The sequence below is a fragment of the Nannospalax galili genome, unplaced genomic scaffold (genome assembly GCF_000622305.1).
Source record: "Nannospalax galili isolate Female #2095 unplaced genomic scaffold, S.galili_v1.0 scaffold32, whole genome shotgun sequence".
NCBI classification, from domain to species: Eukaryota; Metazoa; Chordata; class Mammalia; order Rodentia; family Spalacidae; genus Nannospalax; species Nannospalax galili.
Genome location: NW_008335297.1, coordinates 689,852 through 712,909, shown reverse-complemented (window position 1 = coordinate 712,909; position 23,058 = coordinate 689,852). Strand labels below are relative to the sequence as shown.

Here is a 23,058-nt window from a genome sequence, read left to right as displayed (position 1 = left end):
CCCTGTAGCTCCAGATAGCCTGGAGCTCACTATGTAGACCATGCCGGCCTTGAACTCACAGAGATCCACCTACCTCTGCCTCCCAAGTGCTGGGACTACAGCTGGGCGCCACTACGCCTGGCTTTCACATTCTATTTTCAACATGACTCCTGCATTCCCAAAGAGGAGCTAGTGAGAATTCAGGTCCTTGATTAATGACATCTTCTTGGACACAAAGATTAGAAGATGATCTTTTAGGGCACGAAATGATTTCAAATGAAACCCGGTCCAGTGAATGGTTATGCTTGAAAACCTGGTGCCTGTAGGGGTCGTTGAAAAGTGACTGAAAATTCGGCCAATTATTTATTCAGATGTTCTCTCTTGATGCCCAATGTCTCATGCTTTATTCACCTTTTAAGAGCCTCAGTCAGATGTGAAGCTTGATTCAAACTGAGAGGGGGTTCACCCAGGACTTGCTGTTACTTATTTAGCTGTTCCACAAACTTAAAATATCCATTATGTATACATATTTTAAGCTCAGGGTCATGGTCGTGTCACTGGTGTGTGATGACCTGCCTGCTAGGCTGGAGAATCTTCCTTTTGAAGAACAGGCTGTTAACTTGGGGGCCAGCACACAGTAAGAATTCTACACATACCTTCTGATTGTGTGGAGTTTTCAATTCCTAAGCAACCAGGGAACTGTATATCAGTTCCCAGGTAGGGTTACTGGGCAAATAGCTAACAAGCTTCTAAAAATGGCTTAGGAAGAGAGGCTACTTTGGCCATTGTTGGATTGGAATCGGGTACCCAGATTTCAACATTTACTCAGCTGCTGTTTCTGTTATCTAAAAATACAGCGAGAGCAGCTTGGTGATGGCTGGCGGGACTGAACCCCTCCCTGTGCCTCTGCTTACCAGCCTGGCACATAACACTTGGGGTATGAAGAGCTGAAGCACCACAGAGGAGCCTATCAGAGGCAGGGTTTAAACACAGAAATCCTCTGCAGCAGTTTGCCTTTCTCGAAGGCAGCGATTTCTAAATCAAGCTCTGAGGAGGAACAGCAGCTGTTAATAGGTTTTCTAAGAAAAAGAAGCGGGACTTTGGTCAATAAATTTGGAAATGGCTGGGTAAAAATGTAGTGAGGGAGGTTTCTTGGCTGTAGGAATCTTTCAGTTTTGCAGTGTTGGGGATGGAAATTGGGACCTTCCACATGCTAGGCAAAACCTTTCCCACTAAGCTGCAGCCCCAGTGCATCTAGAAGAATCTTTTACAGGCTTGGGCAGATTGTGACTCTGAAGGCAGATGAAACCTGGGTAGATGGGCTAGGTGCTACCTTTCCTCAGTTCTGCCCTATCTGCTGTTGACCTTGAATTAGCTAGGTAGCTGACAATGACCTTGAAATGATCCTCTTGCCTCTACCTCCTGAGTGCTGGAATTACAGGTGTGCACCAGCTGGCCTGGAACTCAATATGTAGACTAGGCTGGCCTCAAACTCAGAGCGATCCCCATGCGTCTGCCTCCCATGTGCTATGCTGGGATTAAAGGCATTCACTACCAAACCCTGGTGATCCTGAATTTCTAAATCTCCTGCCTCTACCTCCTGAGTATTGGGATTATAGTTATGAGCCACCATGTCCATCTTTTTCAATGTTGGGGATAGAACATAAGAATTTTATACATGGCAAGCAATCTATCAACTGAGCTATATCCCTAGCCCTGGGACCAATATTTTAAAAATAAAATTGAAAGTAGCAAACACAAGGCTGCATCTAAGGCACCAAGGGGTAATTTTTGTGCATCTTTTACTTATCGTATATGGCATATAGAAAATGGGTCATTGTGGGTCTGGAGAGCTGGCTCAGTGGTTGACAGTACTGGCCGCTCTTGCAGAGCACCCGGGTTCGATTCCTAGCACTGACATGGAGCCTAACAACCATCTGCAACTCCAGTTCCAGAGGATCTGATGCCCTCTTCTAATTCCATGGGAATTGCATGACATGGGTACACTTACACACACACAGGCAATACACTCATACACATAAAATTAAAAAGATCAAAGAAAATGGGTCACTGCATATTTATTTAATATTTATTTATTTTGTTGTGTACACAAGTGGAGGTCAGAGGACAACCTTTAGGAACTGATCATCTCTTTTTACCATGTGGGTCCTAGAGATTGAACTCAGGTGCTAGGCTGATAGCAAGCACCTTTACCTACTGAGCCATCTTGCCAGCCCTCACTGAATATTTCTTACTGTGGGTCACAGTAGGTAAATTTACTTAAATAATTTTGCAAAGCAAAGTAAGGACCTTAAGGGGAAAATAGGAATGTATTGGAAGCAGGTGAAAATTCTTCCAGAATCAAAGAAAAAGCAGGTAACCAAGACTTAGAGAAGGGCTGTGATGCCCTAAGTTGCAGGTGACAGATGAATCAAGGCTCTGTCATCAGGCTGATCAGTTCTAGTATTTGCATCTCTAACACATTCAAATCCCTAGGAGAGAGCAGGGAGGAAAGCTCTGTGTTAACCAGAGTCACTGTGGCTAAAATCCTAGCTCCTGTGGGTCAAAGTTCCCTAAAGGAATACCTAAAAGAACTGCTCAGAGGCTGGAGAAATGACTCAGGAATTAAGAGCACTGGCTGCTCTTGCAAGAGGACCGAGTTTGGTTCTCAGCACTCACATGGTGGCTGACAACTATCCTAACTCCAAATCTGATGCCCTCTTCTGACCTCTGAGGGCTTGGCATGGTATGGGTACGCTTACATACATGCAAACAGTATGCTCACATACATTAAAGAAAGAAAACAGCTGAACCTTGCACACTTCCTGGGTCCCCGAGCCTCCTGCTAGCTTCACAGCTGCTTCCCTTACACAGTTGCATTGCATGATTTTTTCTGGGGGGACGTCAACAAGCATCTATTCACCTCAAAAAGGGCACTGACGATAGAGCAAAGATTCCATCCAAGACCAGTTTGGTGAGCCAGTAAGTTTATTGAGGTCACTTACAGGAGCATGACAGAATCAAACAGTTGTGTCATTGGAAAATCCCAGCCCAGCCTGGTTGAGACTCATGAAAGCTGCAACCTTGGAGCTCCCTGTGAGTGGCTTGTAGGCAGCTCCACCGAAGAGTCTCCTCTCCCCCAGCAACTGTTCAGTACTTAGATAACCTCCAAGAGGCACTTCCTTACCCCTGTAGCTTTCTTCTAAAAAGCCTGAATCAGGAGGAAATAGACATAACAGCAGTGGAAGCTCCCCAGGCCCTTTAATCCACCCAGTTAGTCCCCTTCTTCTTTGTGTGAGTGTGTGTGTCTGCACACTCGTGAGCCTGTGGGTGTGTAGTTGAATTTTAGATTCTGCATGAGAGAAAACATTTTTTTTTTGGTCTTTTTGAAGCAGGGTCTCCCTGTAGCCCCAGCTGTCCTGGAACTCACTATGTAGACCAGGCTGGCCTGGCTCTGCCTCCCAAGTGCTGGGATTACAGGCATGTGCCACCATGCCTGGCTCATTTTGTCTTTCTTTACCCTTGTTACCCTCTCTTGCTCCTCCCTCTCTCTAGGCTCCCTCCTCTTTCCAGTCACACTTGTGTTCTCTCTCTCTCTCTCTCTCAAACACACACACACACACTCTAGATTCTGCTTAAGAGAGGAAATGTGTAGTGCTTGTTGATGATGGCTGAGTTCTATCCATTTTGTCCTTCTTTATGACTGAATAAAGTTCCTTTATGTTTACATACTATATTTTCTTTGTCTATTCACCTGTCAATGGGCATGTAGGCTGATTTTGTAGCTTGGCTGTTGTAAATGGTAATATACCTGAATGCCCAGGGTTCTCTGGTATAGGGACTCAGAATCCTTCAGGTGTATACCCTGGAATGACATAGCTGGGTCATGTGGCAGTTCTATCTGTGGTTTTCTGAGGAACTGCCACACTGAATTCCACAGTGGCTGCACCTGTTTACGGTCCTACCTGCTTTGGATAAGGGAGGGCAGGGCAACCTGATTGCTGGTCCCTAAGCTGTCTCACTCCATGGATGAGAAGGGTATGTTCCCATGGAATGGTGATGGATTGTCAAGACAAGAAGGAACCAGTAGCTGCATATAGAGCAGAACCCAAAGCTGACCGCCAGGGAGGGGAACAGGCTCTCTTATAAAAATAGCTTGTTCTTACTTTGATAATGAAAGGTTTATGCCCATACATTTTTAAATTGAAAAACACTGAAAATCAAAAGAATGTAAATATTAAAAAAAAACCCTGCCAGCATCAGATAACTGCTGAAAATATCTTTCCAGAAGCCTCCCTCTGCCTCCTCCTCTCCTTCTTCTTCCCTCCTCCTTCTGCTTCTCAAAGGAAGAGCACTGCATTTGGGGGATCTGGTCTCTCCTGGCACCTTTCCCCCTGTGGCTACCAGGAGTTCTCTTTCTTCTAGATTTTGAACAGAGGAGGAGCTCAGGCAGAGCTGTGCAAAGCTCAGAGTCAGTGAGGAGTGGGAACTTGAGGGACAATAGTGCTCACCAAACGAGATGTCACTTGTATCTTTGGAGCTACAGCCATCACAGTGGAATGTGGCAGAAAGCCTAATCCAGTAGGATAAACATACTTTATGATTCTCTTGCCAAAACATGCCTGCTAAGTGCTGAGGAAAGGGAGGAAACCAAAATGCATAAGGGAGAGTCGCTTCACTCCCCGAGCCATGTCTAGTGGGGAGAGTGTCACAGCCGGTGCAAAGCAGTCCCCCTGGCAGGTGCACAGCCCAAGTGCTCTGAGGACCCAGAGTAAAAAGCAATTAAAACCCAACTCCCAGTGAATTTAGCTTACCCTCCCAAGTCTTTCCACGTCACCTTACGCAGGTGTCACATTTGCTTTCCACTCAGCATTATGCATGCCTGCCCTCTCCCACCTGCTTACTAGGGGTGGACCCTGGGGCCTTGAACATGCCAAGCAAGCACTCTACCACTCACTATACCCTAACTCGCTTTTGGTTCTTAGGATGAACTTTTTTTTTCTGTCTTTTTGAGACAGAGTCTCCTTGTAGCCCCAGCTGTCCTGGAACTCACTATGTAGACCAGGCTGGCCTCGAACTCACAAAGATCTGCCTGCCTCTGCCTTCCAAGTGCTGGGAAAAGGCATGTGCCACCATGTGGGCAAGAACTTCTTTTAAAATATTTTATTTATTTATTTATTTATTTTGGTCTTTTTGAGACAGGCTCTCCCTGTAGTCCCAGCTGTCCTGGAACTCACTATGTAGACCAGGCTGGCCTATGTGTATGAGTGTATTGCTTTCATGTATGTAAGTGCACCTGTGCTGTGCAGTGCCTGCAAAAGCCAGAAGAGGGTGTCAGATCCCCTGGAACTGGAGTTACAGAAAGTTGTTAGATGTTATGTGGGTTCTGGGAATAGAACCTGGGTCCTTTGCAAGAACAGCCAGGGCTCTTAATTACTGAGTCATCACTCCAGCCTCAGAACCTCTTCTTTGGGGACATTCTGCTTTGTTTTCCTTCTTCCTCCACATACTCTTAGGTCTCAAATATCAGTGCCTTTATCCATCCCTAAACTCTCCCAATGTCCTGGGAACCCCCTTCAGGACACCGTTTTCTTTTACTTTATGCTTCCCAACTTAGGAGAACATGTTATCCCTGGTTTCCCTTCGGTTCTGTCAGGGTAAAGATCACACCTGGTTTATTTGCTTAGCACTTGGCTGTGTTCAGTTAATATACACACTGAATGAATGAAAAATAAAACAATGACTGTGTAAAGGAAATAACACATTCTAATGAGAAAAGGGAGCTGAGGCTGGTAGTTCCGATTAAGATGGGGTGGGTGCTGGCCACTTCACAGAGATGCAAAGAGCAGCATGGGCTGCCAGGTTGGACCTCTGAAGAGTGAAAGGGACATGAGTGAGAAAACCGGTGACTTCAAATCGGGTGTGAATCTCAGTGACTAGGGTTAGAATGATACTGTATTCTTAGTTTTGATTGGTGTGCCAGTGTTCTTTAAGGGTTTTCATTAGCGGAGGAGGGGAGGCTGTGCGGGACTCTGCTATGGTTGTAAATGTTCTGGAAAGCTCAGTAAGAACTCAGGTGTTTGGCTGGCGCGGAAGCCCTCTGATGTTAGAAACGTGACTATTAGAACTGTTTCCTTTAGAGCCCCTTCCAGAATGCTGTTATCGTCAATAGCTCTCGTGTGTGTGTGTGTGTGTGTGTGTGTGTGTGTGTGTGTGTAAACGCACACATGTAGAAGCCCAAAATCAATCTCTCTCACTGGCCTGGAGCTTGTCAAGTAGATTAGGCTGGCTAGCCAGTGAGCCCCAGGGATCCACCTGTCTCTGTTTTCCCAGCACAAGGATTATAAGTGTGTACCACCATGTCTGGCTTTTTACGCAGGCCCCGGGGATCCAACTTTGGTCCTGTGCTTTACCAACTGAGCTGTCTCCTCAGTTTTCTCTTTTAGATGAATAAGCAACAAAGCTAATCACATTCACAAACAAGAGGAAAAATATGAAGAGAATTTTTTTTCCTTTTCACATGCTGAGTTCTATTCTGTGTTATTACTTGGGTTTAACCAGGCATACTTTTTATTTTCCAAGAGAAATGTCAAGTTCTTCCTCTCCTTTATCACAATTTAAAAAGAGAAATATGAGTTAGATTTAGTGGAGCTCGCCTTTAATCTCAGCCCTCAAGAGGCAGAGGCAGCTGGATCTCTGTGAGATTGAGGTCAACTTGATCAACATAGTGAGTTCCAGGCCATCTGGGGCTACAGGGAGACCCTGTATCAAAACAAAAAGAAAGACAAAAACAGGGGCTGGAGAGATGGCTCGGCAGTTAAGAGCACTGGTTGCTCTTAAAGAAGACCCTGGGTTCAATTCCCAGCACCCACATGGCGGCCAACAACTGTCTGTAACTCCATTTCCAGGGGATCTGATGCCCTATTGTGACCCTCCATGGACACGGGTGCACCTACCCACATACAAGCAGTACACTCCTACACATAAAAATAATAAATAAAATATTTAAAGAGAGAGAGCTGAAGGACGCAGTTCAATGATAGGGTATTTGCCTTGAATGTGCAAGGCCCTAGGCTCAACCCTCAGCAATGTAAGCACACTTATACACACACACACACACACACACACACACACACACATTTTTTCAAAGAAAAAGAAGCCCCCCAACTGAGCTTTCAAAATTAGCTCCTATTCAAAGAAATGTATATGGCTTGTAATATATTTAAGCATATTTTGCAAAGTCAAGTCATACAGAAAACAGACCATAGCATCAAACTTATGACTCATTCTGCTAATACCTAACCAGTTATTCTTTTTCTGTTCTCTAACTTGCAATCATTATAAGATGAGCCATGGCCTGTGATTAAATTTTAACTGCTCAGGTGCAAAGCCGTGAAGCCCTCACACAGTAATGAGACTTCTCAAGCCATCTGTTGGAAAGAATCAAGAGGAACAGTCAGTTTCAGCCATCCCTATCTTCCATGGGCTTAGAGTTTCCCTCCCCTGGTGTATACTCCAGCTGCCTATGCCTGGACACCACCAAAAACCAGGGATCCCAATGTCTGGGGATAAGCATTAGGCTCATGATCATAGCTTAGTGTTCAGATCCACGATTGAGGGGCTAGGGAGGTAACTCAGCTGGCAAAGTGCTTGCCTTGCAAGGACGAGGACCTGAGCTCAATCCCCAGGACCCACATAAAAAGGCCAGACTTAGTAGAGCATGCTTGTAATCCCAGAGCTGAGGACACAGAGACAAGAGGATCCTTGGAGCTTGTTATCCAGCCAGCCTAGCCTGGGAGAGTTCCAGATTCCAGTGAGAGATCTTATCTCTGAAACCAAGATAGTCAGCACCTAAGGACTGTCCTTTGGCTGCCCCAACACATGTACACATAGGAGCACTTGTACCCGCACACATACATGCACCCATATGAACATGTGCCCCTCCACACACAAAAGTAGAAACTCTTTTATGATGTGAACAAGTTGACAGATTGTGCAAAAACAAAGGAGAGTGACACTTAGAAAACTCCACCTGACAAGCCCCCGTTGAACATAGTAACAGTTAGATGGCAGAATTCAGCTATAAAGGTACTTTATAAAATCACTGGGGGGGGGCCCTGAAGCATCAGCAGTCTCCTGTAAATGAAGGAGATGGACACAAATAGGGGAAGAGTGTAGAAATGGCCATCTGAGAACATACCCAGTGATGGTCTGTGCTAGGGTCTTCGGCCATCCTGCTTTGCCTGAGACTGTCCTAGTTTCAGTACTGTAAAGCACCATCTTCCCAGACACCACTGGGGCAGCTTGCCACGGCAACTGCTGCCCTGCTTTGTGGAGAAGGGGCAAGTCAGGCATTTGGTAGCCAATGGCTGCCAGAGACCTGACATCCCGACTCCTGATCCACAGTATTAAAAACTAGGTTCTGCCCACGTGAGGCACTGCAAGAACATGACCCAGAGGAGAAAAAGTCCTGCAGAGAATGTGTGTGCTGGGTGCATGAGAACCAGTCCAACCAAGCAGTTTGAATGGCAAAGAGATACTAACCCAGGGTATGGCTTTGTTTCTAAGACACGGCTCATGTAGCCCAAGCTGGCCTCAACTCCTATGTAGATGAGGCTGACCTTGAACTCATGATCCTCCTGCTTCCAATTCCTGAGTGGTGGGATTACGGGCATGCACCACCATACACAGGTTATGGAGTGTTGGGGATCAAATCCAAGACTCTGTGCATGCTACTAGGTAACCAACTGAGCCACATCCTCAGCCCCTGGCATTGTTTCAAAGCCCCTGGCATTGTTTCAAAGCCCCTGGCATTGTTTCAAAGCCCCTGGCATTGTTTCAAAGACTGCATCTTCCAAAACCGCCTTCCTTGTCTAGGCATTTAGCTTGCATACCAAAGTCAGGCAACTCTGGCCTGACCTTCCCACTCAGTTCTCTGAAAGGACCACAGCTAGTGTCTAACTAGTCTTAATAGCAATTTCTGGCTCATCAAGTTAACATCTTCCTTTCTCTTCTGGTGGCTGAAACTTACATATTAAATTAATTTCATGGCATTTATCACAGGGGCTGCAACAGAAACTGTCAGGAAGCTTTTATGAAATTATGGTAATAGATGCTCCTTACAAAAATTCAAGCCATTCAAAAGGGCAGAAATTTAAAGCCACTCCCATCCTCATGTCGCTGTCCCACCACAAGTCTGGCGAATGCTCTCATTGAATGTCTGTCTGTCTGTCTAGCCATCTATCTATCAATCATCTATCAATCTATCATCTATCTATTATCTATAATCTATCACCTATCAATCATCTATCTATCTACCTATCATCCATCAATCATCTATCTATCATCTATCTATCTATCTATAATCTATCACCTATCTATCAATCATCTATCATCTATCCATCAATCATCATCTATCTCTCTCTCTCTCTCGATATCTCTGTATCTCTGTCTCTCTATCTATGGAGACAGGGTCTCATGCAGTGCAATCTGGTCTCAGACTCCCTATGTAGCTGAGGATGACTTGAACTTCTGATCCTACTGCTTCCACTTGCCGAGTGCTGAAATTACAAGTGTGTACCACCACTCCTGGTTTGTACAGTGCTGGGTAATCAAACCCAGAAATTCACACGTGCTAGGCCAGCATTCTATCAAGCAAACCACATCCCCAGCCAGACATTTATTAATGTATGCATTTAAAATACTTCATTATATTTATTGTATGTGTATGTGTAAGCCCATGTCACAGCATATGTGTGTGTGTGTGTGTGTGTGTGTGTGTGTGTGTGTGTGTGTGTAGGTCAGAGGACAACTTGTGAGAGTTCACTCAGTTTTTTCCTTCTACCACATAGGTCCCAGGGATTGAACTCAGGTCGTCAGGCTTGACAGCAAGTGCCTTTACCTGCTGAGCCAGCTCATCAAGCCCTTCCTCTAAGTGGACAAATTCCTCAAAGTGGACTTGCTAAGTAATCTCTCAGCAAGGCTTAAAATATTGGAAGCAATATGAGTCTGGCTTCATTTAGGAGGGTTCATTTTTTGACTCAATTAAAACTTCTTGAGCAAGATACTACGCATAGTGACACACACCTTTAAACCCAGCAATTGGGGAGGTATAGGCAGGCAGGTGTCTGTGAGTTCAGAAACCAGGGCTACAAAGTGAGACCCTTCCTCAAAAATAAAACAAAACAAACTTTAAATGTATTTACTTATTTATATTTTATGTGTGTGAGTGTTTTGCCAGCATGTAGGTAAATGTACCACATGTGTGCAATGCTTGCAGAGGTCAGAAGAGGGCACTGGCTCCTCCAGAGTTGTGGACAGTTGTTAACTGCCATGTGGTGCTGGGAACTGAACCTGGGTCCTCTGCAAGAGCAACCAGTGCTCTTAACCCCTGTGCCATCTCTCCAGCCCCAAACAAAACTTCTTGAGCAAGAAATGAAGTGTTCCAATTCTCTTGATGAAGTGAGAGAAGCAGCAGGCTGGGAGTTAGGATGCCCTAAGTCTAGTTCCTGTTCACTTCCAGCCTGCTGGTTGATCTTTGATAATTGCCTTCATTTTTCTGGGCCTCTGGCTCTTGTTTCATGGATCTTATAAATAATTGGACAAAGTCAGTTTTTAAATTAAAATTTGTACATGTGTCTGCCTGTGTTCATGTGGGGGGCATGCATGTGTCATAGTGCATGTGTGGAGGCCAGAGGACAACCTTATGTGCCAGTCTGTATCCTCCTCCTTGTTTGAGGCAATGTCTCTCTTGTTTGCCAATGGCTACTGCATGTGCCAGGCTACCTGGCCTGTGAGCTTCTGGGGACTCTCCTTCTCTGCCTCCCATCTTTCTATAGAAGCCCTGGGATTACAGATATGCACTACTTCATTTGGCTTTTATGTGGGCTCTGGAGATCTGAACTTAGGTCTTCATGCTTGGCCAGACTTTATCTACTGAGTCATTTCCCCAGCACAGCAGAGTCATTTGCAATGCAAATATGACCCTCAGTCCATCAGTTCCACAGTCACCCTTGGAACAGAACTAAATCTTTAGTTTACAGTAGCCTGAGTACCTGGCTTCTCTGGTCAAATGCCTAACCAGGACCTTTGATCCTGCTGTCCCTGCCTCCTTGAGTTAACCTCCACAGTCACCGTCTGTCATGCCTCCAGGTGTTGGTTCAGATTGTCTTGCCTTCTGGTCCCCATTTCTCTGACCAGCTGTTTCCTACTCATTCTTGGAATCTTACCTTCTTGGAAGCATTCCCTGAACCCCATAGGTTGAATTGAGATGCCCTCTTCAGCCTCTTGTTGGCACACTGTGTTATCCACATATCCTTGGTAATGTGGCTCTAATCACACTGTATTGTATCTAAGTTTCTTGACTGGATCACCTTTCTCTCTTATTTATTTATTTATTTATTTATCTATCTATTTATTTATTATTCATTCATTCATTCATTCATTCACTCACTTATTTATTTCTGAGACAGGGTCTTATGTAACCCAGGCTTGCTTTGAACTCATTATGTAGCCAAGGGTGACCTTGAACTTTGAATCCTCTCACCTCCATACTTGGAGTGTTAAGATCACAGTTGTGCACCATTTCACTCATTGTACGTGGTACTGGAGATGGAGCCCAGGGCTCTGAATCTCCAGTGTTTACAACAGTGCCTGACACATAGAGATGTTCATAAAAATCTTTGTGTTATACACAGTTGATCTGTGACATAATGTTCTAGGATCTTATGAGAATTAAAAGTTGAAGTTGAGCCCCAGAGCAACCACTAAGGAAGCAATTCAAAGGAATACATTTTTTAAAACAAGGAATTAAAGTGGTATCCTAGAAAATAGTGATTCAAAATAGAAGGCAGCATGGGAGTCACAGGAAACACAAACAAAAAGGACAAAAATATAAATAGCAAAACAGCAGGCGTAAATCTAACCACACGAAAAAATTATTAAGTATAAATGGAATAAATCCAGGTGTAGTGTGTATTACTAGAATCACAGCACTGAGTGGAAGCTGAAAGATCAGGTGGTCAAGGCCAGCCTTAGCTACATAATCAGTTTGAGGACAGCCTGAGCTACAGGGGATCCTTCTATCTATCTATCTATCTATCTATCTATCCATCCATCCATCCATCATCTATCCATCTGTCATCTATCTATCTGTCTATCTATCTATCTCTCTATCATCTATCTATCTGATAAAGAAGAAAGAATAAAGAAAAAAATAAGTGTGCTTGGGATGTCATTCAGTAGTAAAATGTCATGTGAAGCTGAAAGTCACTCCAGATTTGAAGACACAAATAAAAAGAAGAGGTTGGAAAAAACACATGCCATGCAATAAGGCAGCTGGGGTGGCTACATAGCTGTCAGAGAAAAAAGCTGTAAGTTCAAGAACATGTCACTAGAGGTGAAGAGGGACAATACATAGTGATGAGAAAATCAGAGTTAGATGATGCAGATGGTTGAGAGGACATAAGTTCAGGTCCTCACACCCATGTAACAAGCCAGACATGGTTTCACATGTGCCTGTAGCCTGAGCACTGTAGGAGGTAGAGACAGGAGGATCAGTAGGATGACTCTTTTCAGCTTAGCTGAAAAATGCCCATTCCTGGTTCAGGGAGAGATCCTGCCTCAAAGGAATGAGGCAGAGAGTGATAGAGAGAGTCACCCAGCAGCTTCTTTTGGCATCTACGCATATATGCACAGGTACCTGCACACACACACACACACACACACACACACTACATTGTGAAGATACAGCAATGATAAATTGTATGTACTGAACAAAGATGAGAGAACTATAGGATGAATTGTATATGTCTTTAGACATATCCCTTGCAGTCTCCAGCTTCTTCACCTGGTGGCCCCTCTCCACCCTAGTCTAAGGTGATATCATGTTCAAGTTCACCCTAGTGGCAGTTTTGATTGAGGAAGGAAATCACAGCAGCAGTAACAGGATACAGTCCAGGAAAGAGGGTACTGTGAATTTTAAGTGTGGTGGTGATGTGTCAAAGCTCATTTTAAATATCTGATCTTCTGGTCTTCAGAGTATTGTTTACTCAGTTTCTTCTCTCAAGAAATTTTTTACATGTGTGTGAGGTGTGTGTTCATGTGCATGCATGTTCACATGTGTGTAAGTGTACTCGTTTGTATGGAGATCAAAGGTTAACATCAGGGATCTCCCTCAATTGCTCTCTATCTTATATATTGAGGCAGGTCTCTCACTTGAACTCAAGAGTTTGCTGATTCATCTAGCCTAGTGAGCCAGCCTGCTCCAGAGACCTTGCTTCTGCCTCTTGAGCACTGGGATTTCAGGTGTACCCCAATACCCCTCAGCATTTACATGGATGTGAGAGATCTGAATTCCAGTCCTCCTGCTTACACAGCAAGCACTTTATCTGTGGAGCCATCTCCCCAGCCCTCTTCTTTTTTTTCAATTTTAATTTTTATTATAAGCTACATATAATAATAATTTAATGCAATGGGCTAAATACACACAAGGCCTGCATATTCTGAATTACAAAAGTGGTTTGTATAGTCAAACAAACAAATATATATGCAAGTATATATACTATACAAGTATATATTTCCACAATGAAAGAATTTACAAATCTGTTAATAAAACATTACCCCAAATACTTACCCTCACATCAGCTTTCTAAATACTGCCATTCCAGCTACTGAAAACATTTATTTTTAGAAATTTTAATGTAATTTAGGAAAATGAGGTCTTCTAAAACTTAACAAATATAAACCTACAAAGGTTTTAAATCAGATGCACTGACAGGAAACTTTTAAGTTACATTAAAATAAAAACAAAACCCCTTAGATAAAAATACTAAAGCAAACTTTTTTTTTTTTGGTCTTTTTGAGACAGGGTTTCCCTGTAGCCCCAGCTGTCCTAGAACTCACTATGTAGACCAGGCTGGCCTTGAACTCACAGAGATCTACCTGCCTTTGCCTCCCAAGTACTGGGATTAAAGGCATGCGCCACCATGCCCGGCCTAGCAAACTATCTAAGACCATTAAACATTCCTTACAAAAACTTAGTTTTTTTTATGCCATCACCTTAAAATAAATAAAAAACAGTTCATTATCTTTAATAACCTCTCAGACCACTGTTGTTTAAAAGCTTAGGAATACAATAAAGCACATATCTGTACTTTCATAAACTCAAAGGATACTTATATTTGACATATTAAGCACCTACAGTTTATAGCTTATAATGGCACAAATCCTCCTAAAACCTAAACAAAACTTTACCCTTTCGATGGTCAGAAGCAGATAGAACTATGTGATCTACAATACTTGTGTGTAGTCATTAAAACTCAATAAGTAATTCAAATATGGTCACATAAAGGCAGGCAATTAAAGGCTCAAATATCAATCTAAAATTGAAGACATCTTTCATTACATGCCTAGATATCAGGATGTTACTGTAGAAGACACAGTTCTAATATATGGTTTCCACAGAAGGTAAAAAAATTTCAGAAAGTACAAAAAGTGTCAAGATCCATAGTTGGCTTCATCAAAAGCTTTCCTAGCTGGTTTCAATTCTTCATTCATGGTAAGTAAGCTTTAACTCTGGCAAACTTCCTTGGGTCTTTTCGGATCAAGAATACAATATCTTCACCTTGCACTGGACCTTGTCTTCCAATTGACATGGCCTTGTGAGTCATCTCAGTGATGAACTCTATGACAAGATCTTCAAGAATACCTACGGACTCAGTGTAAGGATTCTGGCCATCCCCAAACCCATATATCATACACCGCAGTTCTTTACAAAAAAAAGTCTCTTTTACCCTGTCCACCTGCACCTCCTCCAATTTCTTCATTTTCCTCCTCAAAGGTGGGGTCTTCTTCCTCCTCAGCCACCCTTCTAAACCCACTACCTGCCCTTCCCTCTTCTCAAATTTTGTTAAGATCTTGCTATATAGTCCAGGCAGCCTTGAACGTGTGATCTTCTGCCCCAGACTTCTAAGTGCTGGGGCTGCAGATGTGCACCATCACACCCGGCCCATCTTTCTCTTCTCAGGCCTCCTCTCTCTTCGCTGGTCTTCCCTTTGCCATAGACCGTTTCTCAGTAGTTCTGGTTTGATAGCAGAAATCTTACACTGTTTTCACTAATTCAGCACGAGCTTCCGTTCACGTGGCAGTTCCTGCTCTCCCCCTTGTCCTTCCTCCTCCAACTTCTATGGATGATGATTCCCAGAAATGATTCTGGGAGCAATGGTGGATGGGGTTCAAATTAAAGAAGTTCATTGAGGACTGAATGGCTCTATCTAAGACAGTCTCCAAACCAAAGGTCTAGGATGAGGTAGGAAAGTGGCTACTTTCCCTAAGTAAAGTTCTTTCCAGTTAAAGAGGCCAAAGAGAAATGAGAAATAAAGAGGAGATTCAAGAGAGCCAGCATTAGGGATATGTATGAGGAAGGGATGCACATTTTGTGAGGACATGGAGACATTTTGCTCTGGGGTGGGCAAAACAACTCTCTCTTCCACCTCTCAACAAAAGCTTTAGCATAGAATTAGACATGACTCACTACCGGTGCAGGGTTTATTTTGGTTTGGTTCATTTGTTTTGGATGTCATGATGTGCCAAAGGTGGCCAAAGGCAAAAGCAGGCCTTATCTGTGGGCTTTGCAGAGATGAGGCAGACAGCTCACATCGCAACTCATCAGTGGACATTGGCTGGTCATTACTAGCCCTGCCAGATTACAGGATGGACAGAGTAGGTGAGACATGACACCCCCCCCCTCAAGGAAGTCATGGCCTGAAGAAAGACACAGATAATTATAGAATATGCTAAATGCTTCATTAGAGGGGAGACTTGGGGGTACTGGAGATCTAGCTCTGGCTAGGCTAGGAGCAACAGGCAGGCGATCAGACAGGAAGGATCTCTGGGTTCAGATAGCCAGGTAAAGAAGTAGGAAGCAGTGTGGTGCTTTCTGGGTCCTCAGTGCAATTCACTGTTGACAGAACAGACCTTACTGCATGGGCCCTGTTGTTACCCAGTCCTCCTTCCCCTCTCCCCTTTTCACACTCATCCATTCAACTCAGAGAATTCATTCCATCTGTGCCCCAAGCTAGAAGCCAGAAACAAAATGAAGAAGAACTCAACCTAACCATCATCTTCTTAGAACAAATCACACAAACAGAAGTAGAGTTTTAACTTGTGGTAAGTTCTATGACAGAAGAGCTGAGGCAGGGTTCCCAGGCAAAATGCAGGATTGCCCAGCTAACTTTGAATTTCAGATAAACGACGAAGAGTTTGAAAAGTAGAAATATATCCCACACGATATTGGGAATATACTTTAAAATGCCGCTTATCTGAAATCAAAGGGAACTGAGAGTATTGTGTTTGCATTTGTTCGGCTTGGCAACCACGATGCCATGAGTCACATGACCAAGGAACCTGAGGGACAGAGTAGGGGTGGACCAGCAGGAAGAGTAGCAGACAGCAGTGTGGTGAAGCATTTGAGCATCTGAGAGGATCCTTGGGCTCCAGCCAGATCATTAATCCCTGGATGATAGGAAGTGAATAAATCTATTGCGTGTTTCAGGAGGGACACTGCACAAGTAAATGTCAGGTGCGGTGACTCAGGTTATTGATTCTGAAACATGAATCAGTGGAGACAGCCCAGACCCACTCAGCCCCTCTGTTGCCAGGTGGTAGGGATTTCTGACGCAGAGGCCAGAATGTAGCCAGCACTAGACTCTTAAGCCAGGCAGTCACCCAAGTGCATCTGACTTTCCTCATCAACATATAACCACAGAAGAGTCTCAAAATCTGTGAAGGTTCTGGGAAGTCAGCGTGTTCAGTACTTTGTTGTGGTACCGAGATAAAACCCAGGGGGTGTGCATGCTAGGTGAGTACTGTACCACTGAGCTACATCCCCAGCCCTCATTTCAGTTTAAATATAAAATCCAGCACAGCGGCTCCGGAGATGGCTCAGTGGGTAAGGTGCTTGCTGCACAAGGATGAAGACCTGAGTGTGGGTCCCCAGCATACACGTAAAAAGCTGGGCACATATTCCCTCAGTGCTGGGGACTTCTGGTCAGCCAGTCAACCAAATTGCATCAGGTTCAGTGAGAGACCTTATCTTAAAAAATAGGGTGGAGAGTAACAGAAGAAGACCCCCCAGTGTTGACCTCTAGCTTCCACATGCTCATGCCTGGGCACTGGCATACAGTTGCGTGCACGTCGCACGCGGTGTGGGAGCGTCCTATTTGCAAAGGACTCCCTTTATGGGTGGAGAGATGGTTCAGTAGTTACGAGTGCTTGCTGCTCTTTCAGAGGACCCAAGTTCAGTTCCCAACACTTGCACTGGGTAGTTCACAACCACTTGTAACTCAAGCTCCAGGGTATTCAGTGCTCTCTTTTGGCCTCTATGGGCACTGATACACACACACACATACACACACACACACACACACACACACACACACACACACACACAAATTAAATTAAAAAATTTAAAATGTAATTGATCTGCCATAGAGAAACTGTTATGAGAAGCCTTTTAGCAAACCACACAGGCTTTGTTTGGAAAGCTCAGGTAAGGAGGATTCTGAGCATCCTGTACTTGGCCTGAAGGTGTTAGGTGAGCTGGACCACAATCCCCGTCACTAGGCATCCAACCAACCACCAACAGCAGTGCTTCTCAATTGCTATGTCTCCAAACATACCAATCAAATGTCTGGAGATGCGGCCATCACAACCAGGGTAAAGAGGATGCTCCTGGCATCCCATAGGGAAAGACCAGAGAGACTGCTAAGCGTTTTCCAGTACACAGAAAGCCCCCTTTGTCCCTGAAAAAGACTTACCTGGGCCCAGAGGTCAATGATGCTGAGAGTGAGAAGCCTTGGCATGTAGACACTGGCGTGGAGAGGAGGCGGGTTGTTCTGAACTCTAACAGAAATGAGTTCCAGGCTTCTAGTGTTACATTAGAATAGGCTGCAGGGGCTTTGAGATTCCCTTAAGGAGATTCTTTGAGCCACTGTTCCAACAGATATGGCTAGAAAGCCCGGCGGGAGGATGTGCCAGGGCAGTGGGAGTGGGAGGGATGTATGAAAAGATGCTTCCTAGGGCTAGAGATTGGCTCCGTGGTTAAAGTGCTTGCCATACAAGCCTGAAGAACCCATGTAACAAAGCTGGGTGTGGTGGTGTTTACTTGTAACCCCAGCACTGGAGAGGCAGAGACAGGAAGATTCCCCAAGGCTTACTGGCAAGTTAATCCCCGAGTCCCAGGTCAGTGAGAGACTCTCTCAGAAAGCAAGGTTTGACAGTACCTGAGGAACAACGCCCAAGGTTAGCCTCTGGCCTCCACGCACACATTCACACACATGCAGCTGCACACACAGGCACACACAATAAAAGGTGCCTCCTCTCTAAGATACACAGTGTTGTCCTTTGGCTTCCATTTTGTTTAATTTTGTATTATGTATGGGGTGTGGGTGTGGATATCTTCCTGTTCCTTCATTTGTTCACTGAGACCTTATTTGATCACTGAACAGCCTGGCTTTGGTTTTCACAGCCTCCTCTTTTATATTTTTATTTCACCCTTAATTGTGGCAGTAGTCACGTCTCACCTTAAATGTTTCTCCAAAGATGTCATTTTGGGAGATCATATACACTGAAAGCCATCCCTCTACCTACCCACCCACTGTAGCCCCTGCTCCAGTATTGGCTGATGTGATATGTCCTCTTAGCAGTGAAGTCCCCAAATATGTGGGAACCTCCAAATACGTGTGCTTGGGTCCAGCACCATAGACAAAAATAGGGATTCTTTATGTGTATGTCTGTGCTTATCTTATTAATTATTTAATTTTAGGCATAAAACTAGCCTAGCGGAGGGGATGGGAAAATAACTTAGTCAGTAAAGTGCTTGCCACTCAAGCATCCCCCATGCCCAACTAAAAAGTTGAGATGATGTTGCAGCTTATAATCCTAGTACTGGGCAGGGGAGACAGGCGAATCTCTGGGGCTTACTGGCCACCTGCCTAGCTTAACCAGTAATCTTCAGGCCCCAGTGAGAGACCAGGTCTCAAAAACCAAGGTCCAGAGGAGACATCTGAGGTTGATCTCTTGGCCCTACATGGCACTTACAATATACAAACAAAAGAAAGAAAAATAGAAAGGAAAAAAAAGAAAGTAGCTTAGAAGAAAACTTAACACCTGAACGCACAAGAGATCTGTGTGATGGAATGATTAGAATTAGGTGTTTTCACTGGGGAATGGTTACGTGAATCTGGACATGAGATAAGATCACACAGAACCACATGCACGTACATGAACACATGTAAAACTGGTCAACTATAGATCTGTCTCATTTCTCTAACTCTTCTTTCTTACCTTCTTGTGGGTTGACATCTTTTGGAACTTTGTCTTGTTTTATTTACTTAGTAAGAGTTTTTAGTGATCGCTCTTAGCTTTGCATTATTATAAGTAACCTATCACAGCTTCCTGGTACTGATGTCTTTCTTACCTCATTGCATTATTTCCCTTTAGGTCCCTGGGTCCTTCTCTGCTCCACTAATTTTGTGGCACTAGGGATTGAACCGTGGGCCTCTCACTTGCTAGGACTGAACTCATGAGCTTCTCACATGCTAGACAAGCACCCACCACTGAGGTACATTCCCAGCCCACTCTTTCTGTTTTCTTTTGAGACAAGATTTCACTCAATTGCCCAAGCTAGCTTTGTACCTGTAGCACTGGCAGACCTTCAACTTGCAATCCTCCTGTCTTTACCTCCCTAGTTGCTGAGATGGTAGGCCTCTACTTCTAGGCCTGGACCCCATCTCACTTTTTAAAAAAAATTATTTATTTAACAACCACATACTTAGAAGAAGCATTTCATTACAACAGCATTGACATATTCAATAACAATTTCCAGAGCTAAGATGCATCTCTTTCAAAATTGGCTGTAAATTTTTAGGTTTACAGTTGAATTAATAGAGTTATACAATGTTGTACTCAGTATAAACCCTATAACATATAAAATTAAATGAGGTTTTAACCTTTAAAAAAGATCTTGCCGGGCATGGTGGCGCATGCCTTTAATCCAAAACTTGGGAGGCAGAGGCAGGCAGATCTTTGTGAGTTCGAGGCCAGCCTGGTCTACATAGCAAGTTCCAGGACAGCTGGGGTTACAGGGAGACAATGTCTCAAAACAAAAACAAAACAAAGCAACCACAAAAACAGAACAAAATGACTGTCGAGAGGTGGTGACTGAAAGATTCTGAGTCCTTTACAAAGTATAACAGTGGTCTCATGGAAAGAGTTATGTCTCATAGGACTGGATTAGTTTTCACAAAGGCTGATTATTATTATTTTTAGAGCAATAATTAGAAGAAGCATTTCCTTACAGCTTTAACACATTCAACAACAATTTCCAGAGCAAAGATATATCTCTTTCAAAAGTGGCTTTAAATTTTTAGGTTCACAGTTGAAGTAATATAGATATACAATATTGAACTCAGTATAAACCCTGTAAGACATAAAATTGAATGAGTTTTTACCCTTTAAAGATCTCTATTTCATTTTAAAATATGCTGTTTCCTACATTTTTAATGCTACTAACACTTAGATGTTTGTACATGTGTCTTTAATTTCTATGTATCTGATGATTACTAGTCATAGTCCGTTACACTCAGATCCTTAGTACCTGAATATGGATATAAAGTCATCAGGTAGATTTCACTGGTAATGTTTATCACCTCTAAATTTTATGCTTCCTCCTCAAATCTGTCTTTTTAAAAATTTGTTGATTTTTCTGTGTGTATATCATACAGAACATCCCACACAATCTTATTCATCTATATACCCACTTCCCAAATGGCACCCTCCCATAGCCTCCCCCCTCCCACATACTGGAGCCCACATACTCTGTCATCCCTATTACTGTCCTCTGTGTTGTTGACACCCCCAGCCATTCTCCGTGCTTGTCCGTCTGCTGAATCTAGTCAGCCTATCTAGAGATCCTCGTTTTAGGAAGATCAGCTGTTCCTCATCTAGCAGCAATCAGTTGTCAATATTCCTTTAGATAAGATTGGGGTCTGCTGTTCATTTTCCCAGTTCTATGCTGGTTACTCTCTGGGAGGCTCTCGTGCCACCTTGGCCAATAACTCAAAGAAAGTATCACCTGTCTGGCATTGTTTCTTGTTATGTAGGCTTTAGCTATACATATGGACTCCTAAAAATTATATTGACCCCATTAATCTTTGGTTATACTTTCCTTTTGGGTGTTTAAGACCCTACAGTTGGCCCAGATAAAACAATTTATTTTTACTCCTAAGGCCATTGGAGGATCTGTTCCTCAGGGTCACATGGGCTTGGGAAGAGCCCCTAGCTCCTTTCTTTTACCAGTTCCATCTATGTGAAGATAAGTCAAAGGTCCTGCTCAATCATGGCTGGCTTCGCTTGGAAGCGTGGAGGAAATTATTCTTCTGTGTTGACCCTCTTCTTTGTAGACCGGACACTGGTTCGAGTCCATCTTGTGGGGTCTCCTCGGCCTCCTTGATCAAGAGGAAGAGGACAGGTGACCCACCACAATTATAGGACATTTTGAGAGATGCCATTAGTCCCCTGGAAATAGTCGACCTAGGAGGGCTAGGAGAAAAAAGTGTCCTTTATGTCCCTCTTACAAAATTAGTATAGGCCTCAAAATATGGCTGTTAAACATCCAAGAAGGTTAGTTCTACCAGTCTGGTACTTTTGATTACCATATGCCATGTAGATAGAGCTTGAGGAAAGACGAAATGCTCTCAGATAAACCTTGCCTAGGCATATATTACATCTTTGATCTGGTTGTATGTATAATTTGTCAGTAGGTTGTTGTCCTAATATGGTTCCCTCTGGTTTTCTAAAACTAGCTAGGCATTGTTTATCTCTCACATTGTCTAACCCTTCCACCATGGTTTCCCCATTTAAGGTGACCCTGTTTTATTCATTTCTCCTTTAATAATACCCTTCTCCTATGGTCCCACCTCTCTTGAGCTCCTTCTTTCTCTTTATCCCCTAGGTTCCTTGTATAACCTTCCCTCCCCACTCCCCTTAAAATAACCCCATTATTGTCCATAACTCCTTTGTTAGCACCTGTTTTCTGTTCTCTTTCAGATTCGTTCTTTTCATTTACTTCCCTGGTTCCTCTCATTATCCTGGTTCCTGTAGTTATGTCTGGATACAAATTCACTTATAAGGATTTGGTGCTAGGATTCACATATGAGGGAGAACGTACGTCGTTTTGTTTTTGTTTTTGTTTTTTTCTGAGTCTGTGTTGCTTCACTTAGTATAACAGTTTCTAGTTCCATCCATTTACGTGCAAATTTCATGATTTCATCTTTCTTTACCGCTAGTAAAATTCCATCCTATAAATGAACCACATTTTCATTATCCACTCGTCAGTTGAGGGACACTTAGGTTGCTTCCATCTCAGCTATTGTGAAAAGAGCAGCAACAAACATGGATGTACAAGTGTCTCTGCAATAGGATGAGTTCTTTGGGTATATGCCAAGGAGTGGTATAACTGAGTCAAATGGTAGGTTCATTTGTAGTTTTTTAAGAGTTCTCCACACTGCTTTCCATAGGAGTTGAACAAGTTTGCAGCCCCACCAGCAGTGGATAAGTGTTCCTCTTTCCCCACATCCTCTCCAACATTTGGTATCATTTATTCTCTTGATCTTAGCCAGTCTGACTGGGGTAAGATGAAATCTTAAAGTAGTTTTAATTTGTATTTCCGTAATTACTAGTGATGTTGAACATCTTTTAAGATCCTTCTTAGCCATCTTTATTTCTTCTTTTGAGAACTCTCTGTTCAGTTCCTTAGCCCATCTTTTAATTGGGTTACCTCCTTTCTTGATACTTTGTGTTTTGAGTTCGTTATATATTCTGGATGTTAAATCTCTGTTGGACGTGCCACTGGCGAAGATTTCCTCCCATTCTGTGGGTTTTCTCTTAACTTCCTTGGTTGCTTCTTTTGATGTACAGAAGCTTTTTAGTTTAATGAGGTCCCATTTGTTGATTCTTGACCTTGTTTCCTGGGCAGTTGATGTCCAGTTTAGAAAATATTTTCCTACACCTATTATCTTA

The 23,058-nt window shown here is 43.5% G+C and overlaps 1 protein-coding gene and 1 pseudogene across 1 annotated transcript in view; one reads left to right on the top strand and one right to left on the bottom strand.

Moving 5' to 3' along the window:
• The window catches only part of Bmerb1 (bMERB domain containing 1), a 108,834-nt gene that overhangs the window by 20,135 nt on the left and 65,641 nt on the right, over positions 1-23,058 (top strand). The window lies entirely within an intron of this gene.
• On the bottom strand, positions 14,476-17,840 carry LOC103731601 (annotated as a pseudogene).